Below are 6380 nucleotides of genomic sequence, written 5' to 3'. Positions count from 1 at the left end.
ATCTAGATATGCCGATATACACTATTTGAGCGGCGAACCTATCTCACGTGATACTGAAATATAGCCAAACCCGAAACACTGTTAAGTGATAGAAGGGAGAGGAGCGGTCAAAGGTCGCACAGTTTTTCTCACTGTTTTTTAACGAGGGGGTACGATCGGCGGAGGGGGGGGGGACGGAAAGCGGAGACTTTGATTCTGTCCCGCGCAGCCTGAAAGGCGATTTCAAAACTAAAACCAAAACCCCCAAAAGACGCCGTTAGAAAGTCATGTGTGTTGCAAACTGGCGGTGTGGGCTGTAGCAATGCAATAGCTTTATTTATTTTCCATAATTTAGTTTTTGAAAATACTACAATTAAAATCGATTCTAATCCATAAAATCAAAATCAAAGGTTGAAGGATTTACCGAGGGGCTAACCACTCTTAGAAAGTCTGTACACCGGATTACACTTAGATTACCACTGTCAAAGGCAGGGACTTCAAAGATTACGCGTAATCCCATTAGTACAGTCAAAGGTACGGCTCTGTACACCGATTACGCGGAGTTATCAGCCCCTCGGGATTTACTACTGAATCAATAATCAAAAGATAAAAATTGAAATATTCATTTTAATACTTAGAACTTTTGATTCTACTTTCTCGTGAAACGTTTTTGAAATATTTTGAAATATACTTTTCATAATAATTAAAACTAAAGAAGTATATTAAATGATACTTATCCAAATCATTAGAGATTTCTATTGATATTTTTCAGGCAAGGGCAAAAAAAGACTTGAAATTAATAGAAACTCTCATATCTTTAAAGAAATTTGAAAGATCGAGAAAAAATCAAAGGGCCAAAACTAAATAGAATGAAAGATTGTGAATGATTTTGTCGCCATCTTTGCTCAAAAATATCAAAAATAAAATGATATTTTATAGAAATTTCAGAGGGAAAAAATTTATAGTATAGTATAGCTGCTGCCATCTATGTAAAAAGATACGAAAAAGATAGATAGCATTTTTTTGTGCATCACTGGTTTCTCTTAGTTTTTTTCGGCGTTTCTTAGATTTTATTAAGTTTTGTTTACGTTCCGCTTAGTTTTTCTAATCTAAAATTTCGGAGACAAGTAAAATGTAAATATTTCAAATTTATTATGTTAATTGTTTCCTCTTCGCAAGGTTTTCCAAAAAAAAGTTTCCTTTCTCTTAGACAGTTTTATTATTTTTTTTTCCTTTTTAACGAGAAAAATATTATTATTAATAATAATGACATATGAATTCCGTTAATGATTAATCTCTAAATTTCCTTCCTAGAGAAATTGCCATGTATTTGAATCTTTTTAGCTTTATCTTTCTAGAAACGGACGCTAAAGGTTTAATTATAGATTAAATTTTTAAACGACCTAATTTTGAAAATTATAGGTCTTTGAATAGTAATGCTTTCAGTGGAAGTATTACAGCGTCTTCGACGCCGATCTCCACTGCAAAGGGGAAGGGTCGTAAGCGGCCAGCGCCGGGGAGGGGGGGCAGGAGCCTCGAATACTGGTCCAAGATCCAGAAATGGTCAAAAAGTTTCAGCCGGAAGGGAAGTACGGTGGAAAAAGAGTAAAAATGTATTTTTCATACGTTGTTAGCTTTCCAAAGCCGTCCATCATTTTTTAAGGAAACACACCAAATATATTTGGAGAATGAGTCGGCCGAGGACCCCTATAAGATTAATCTTTTGGGGGATGTATCGACAACTTCGACCAAAAAAAAATAGATCCTGCTGCAAAGAAGGCCTCGCAGGATGTTTTCAAGAGACTTCTGGTGAATATGATAGCTGTTGACGGGTTGCCCTTCAGCGCTGTGGATGGTAAGGGCTTCAGAAAAGTTTTACAATTTGCCAACCCTGACTTGCACGTCTTTAGCCGGAGGTGCGTAGTCGGGGAGTTGGTTAGAATTGTTGAAAATGAACTGAAGCCGAAAATCAAGGTAGATACCTTTTTGATATATAATAATTGAATAATCATCGACTCTTTTTTTTTCAGTTGTAAAATACTTCTATTTTTTTCAGACCATTCTAAGCAAGGTGGCCCCCGGAAATCTGCACCTGACCCTGGATATCTGTTCCAGCCGACGCCAGCAATCGGTAATTGGAGTTAGAGTTCAATTTATTGACGAGAACTTCAATTTTCAAAACCTTTTGCTGGCGTTTGCGCATTTTCCAGAAGCGCACACTGGCGCTGCGATATTGGCCAAAATTAAAGCTATTTTAGCCGAATATGGCCTATCGCCGTCTTCCGTAAGATATTCTGTTACTATTTTAGTGATGTCGGTATAATTTAATTAGATTTTCCTTATTTTCAGATCACCTGCGTTTGCGCGGACAACGCGTCCAACATCAGCAAAGCGGTGAATTTGTTGGACGTCGTTTCGGAGCCCTGGGAGTTTGGCTCAAATTGCTCATCCACGGCCTCTACTAGTTAGATTCGCTCGAAATCAGCGATTTGGAATCGCCAATTTCCGACGATGACGACAGTAACGTTTTGGACGACGGCAAGTTTAATTTCCGACTCGCTAACCAAAGAGACGTAGAGTTTTATATACGTTTTACCTTTTTATAGGATGGGATACGTTGAATCAAATTCTGATTCCGGTGACTTCACCCGCGTCGCCAACGTTATCCCATGAGCCAGAGAACCTGCCAATTTTTGCGATGTTGCACGATACGTGGATCCGGGTACGGTGCATTTGCCACTCATTGCAGTTGGTCGTAAACAATTCCCTCAAAACCATTGTGAGAGCTGAAGTAATGGTAAAGAGAGTGAACGAGTGGGTGACGTTTTTTCATCGCTCCCCCAAATGGAGCGAAGTATTTCGGAGGAGGTCTCCAGGGGGCCTCGAAGTCAAAGGCATCGTTGTCACCCGATGGAATTCCATCTATATGGCCATGGAACGACTCGTGCAAGTAAGCACCATTTTCAAATCAATGGTGGTGACAGCCCTGGATGGTTTTTAATTTTTTTCCTTTGCTTTTTTTCCCTGTAGGATGGAATGCTGGCGGCTTTGAAGAGCACCTTCATTGAGGCAGGAGCTTTCGCAGAAAATTTGCCAAGTGCAGACCATCTCTTCCAGATGAAAGAGCTAATGAGTCTGTTAAAGCCAATTAAAATCGCCACCGACAATTTCCAGAAGCGGGAGCCCGTTGCTCATCTGGTAATAGGGACGCTTCTGGAGGTTTTCGACCAGATATCGGGGCGAATGCGCCCTACTTCAATGATTTTCGCGAGGAACTGCTCTGCCGGTTGAAAACTCGCTTCTTCGAGGAAGTTGTTGATGCCCAATACGTAGTAGCGGCCTTGTTAGACCCTCGAGGGAAAACTGCGTTATTTCCTTGTAAGATAATTAAAAAGTCATATTTGTGTTCCACTCCCAGAAGTTAATTGAATTATGAAATTTTACAGTATCGAATGCCATGGACGATGGTTCTTCTTTAGGAATTTTTTGCTCACTTGAAAAGAAAGAGGCAATTCGACATCTGACGGAGTTTGCCGGCCGTTTAATGCCCGAGGAGGGTGAAGAAGAACGGGAGCAACAGCCTAACCCATCAGGTGGACTGTGGTCTAGGGTTCGAGCGGCCCGGACTTCCGAACAGCCAGGCCGTATTCAGCAGCGGTCCTACAAGGGCGAAATCGCTAATTATTTGGAGGAGCCGTCGCAGCCTGAAGAGTGCGATATTCTATTTTTTTGGAAGACATATAGGAAAAAGTACCCTCTTTTGTCCGAGCTGGCTAAGAGGGTACTGAGTATTCCTGCGGCCAGCGCCGACGTTGAACGAACTTTCTCGGTAGCGGGTTCCATTACACGCTACCGTAGAAATCGTATTTCTATGAAGAACGTGGGTTACCTCCTTATATTGAAGGAGTGGGGCAATGTAGAATGAATTGCTGTAAGTGATGGTAAATTAGTATATCAGATGGCATAAATCGTATTAAGATTGTCTTACCTTTATAGGTGAACGGTGTCGGCAGATGAGGTGTGGAGTACACACAAAAAAAACGGTCCTTTTCAGGACCATTCTCATTTTGGAGAAAGGTCACCATAAAATGTATTGGTCAATAGAGTTGAAATAAGCTTACGTTATATCATAAGTAACATAATTACAATAAGTATGAAAATTTGATTTACAAAGGAACTGATTTTCATAGTTATTGCGTAATCAAGATATTTTACCAGCAGCGAGCCCCCTAGTGTCTTAAACACGTGAGACTTCCACCTGACCGGAAATATCTGGCTTCAAAACCAAGCCAAAGTCCCTCGCGATTTCAGGACGTACTCTCCGATATTAGGGTTAAATTCCCAATGAATATTATTCACTAAGGACAGTAAGTTGCGAGTCCAAGTCACAGCTTGAAGAGAGTATTAGTGTCGAAAAAGGTTCGGTTAGAAACTTAAGATTAAAGCAATAGGAAGTGTCATACTTATTGTTATTATTTTACTTATGGTTATATACATAAATAACCATTTGTCGTCCGTAATATTGGTGCCTTTAATAAGTGGAGGCATCGGTGATGTAAAAACATTTTTCCATTAAGACAACACCCTTTAGCATTACATATTTTGTTAGACGTGTACAGGTCCCTATGCCTATGGGGATGCTGAGCGCCCCTAAATGAACAGTAGCCCCCGCCCAAGAACTGAATTATTGCCAAACACAGATTCGGTCGGTGGATATGGGCTCAGAGGTGTATCTTTACTGTGTTTAATTTATTTAAAAAAGTTATTTGGAATATGTAATTTCAATTCTCCATTTAGTTTTTTCCATTTCCATAAAGGGATAAATTTGATCTTGAAATCGGTTCTGCACCATTAAGTAATTTCGATGACAGGAAGCTCAAATTATAATTGTTAGCAGATATTAGGAGGGTAGTTAGTCTCGGGATAAACATTTTATGGAGATACAATCTGAGCCACTTATTTTCCCCCCTACACCTATCATTATCTTTTGGGCTGAACATGAATAAACTTCCAGTAAGAAGTAAGGTAATAGAAGCAAAGGTAAGTATTAAAATTTTAACTTTGATGTAATTATCGGAAAATAAAAAAATAAAATATTTATTTCCCTTCGTGTTTCGTAATTCCATTATCAATAAGCCTATTCTTACAGAAAATTATTGCGCATTCATGTAAATAGCTCTGGGCTGAATATTCCTAAAAGGTACCGTTCAGCAAACGTAATTAAATATTAATAAACTTTGTAATTAACGAAAAATAATAAAGTATCTATACATAAATCTTAAAGTTTTTGTCCTTTTGTTAGTATTTATTTGTATGTCCTGTTCCTAAAAACTCGAAAACGGCCAGATTTCCAACTAAACGCACCTAATTCCTAATACCTGAAATGGTTACTAATTCAATTTTATTTTACTCATAATTCAATTTTAATTTACTCGACTTTGGACTTTCCCCTCTTTGCTTCCCTTATTTATTGTTACGGCTGGTCTCGGCGGTATTTTCCTGGGCGAGTCCATGTTTAGTTTTCCCCCTTTCAGCCCCATCCTCCATTACGGATACACAAAGAGTGGATGCTAGACTCCCCGCTGGTTCCGACTTGCACCTCTTTACTTCCCATGTCTATTTTTCGGATCTAGTTTTTTTTTTAAATGTGGTCGCGCCGTTATTGGTTTTAAAACGTTTGTTTTCCTCTTGCGTTCCTTGCGCCCGTCCCGACCTTTAAACCTTTTTAACGGGCTAGTATGAAATTCGAAGAAGGGGAGTTAGCTTGAAAGAAAGGGAAATCGTTTAGTTGGGATTTTTAAGTAGTTCAGGACTTTTTGCTACGTGTGTTGCGTTTTTGCTACAGCGTTTACCTTTCTTACGTACAAATTGCGGTTCAAAGAGGAAACGCCGCCTCTGTTTTGAGCACTTTTCGGCCGGGTGCTTCTTTGGAAGACTACCTCTTCCATTTGAACTAAATTTTTGTTTTGGTGTAACTATTTGTCAATAAATCCATTTGTAGAATCAGAACTAATTCAATAAGCTTAAGACCCCGGGCGAAGTCGGGTATTAAAGCTAGTTTAAATATATTCCTTTCTACGAGTGACTCCTAATTTCATAAACAATAAGCATATATTTCGTAAAATAATATGAAGGGGGAATTAGTAGAGCAGCGAGTCTGGTTACCCAATTAGTAAAAACAAAACCTCCAATGCTGCGGAAAGTTGTTTATATTACTTATTTTAAAATAATCATAATGAAAATAACGGCGACCAAGTTCGAAATACGCTTTTTAATATGAAATTTTGCATTCCAGCTTTGATTAATTTGGTTTAATAGCAAGTTATGGAACTGCTTTGCACACGATCAGGGGTTGCATGCCACCTCCCCCATTGGCTAAGCCACTGCTGTATTCAATTGCA

The sequence above is a fragment of the Leiobunum rupestre genome, chromosome 8 (genome assembly GCF_980474605.1).
Source record: "Leiobunum rupestre chromosome 8, qqLeiRupe1.1.hap1, whole genome shotgun sequence".
In the NCBI taxonomy this organism is placed as follows: domain Eukaryota; kingdom Metazoa; phylum Arthropoda; class Arachnida; order Opiliones; family Sclerosomatidae; genus Leiobunum; species Leiobunum rupestre.
This window is presented reverse-complemented; position numbering follows the sequence as displayed.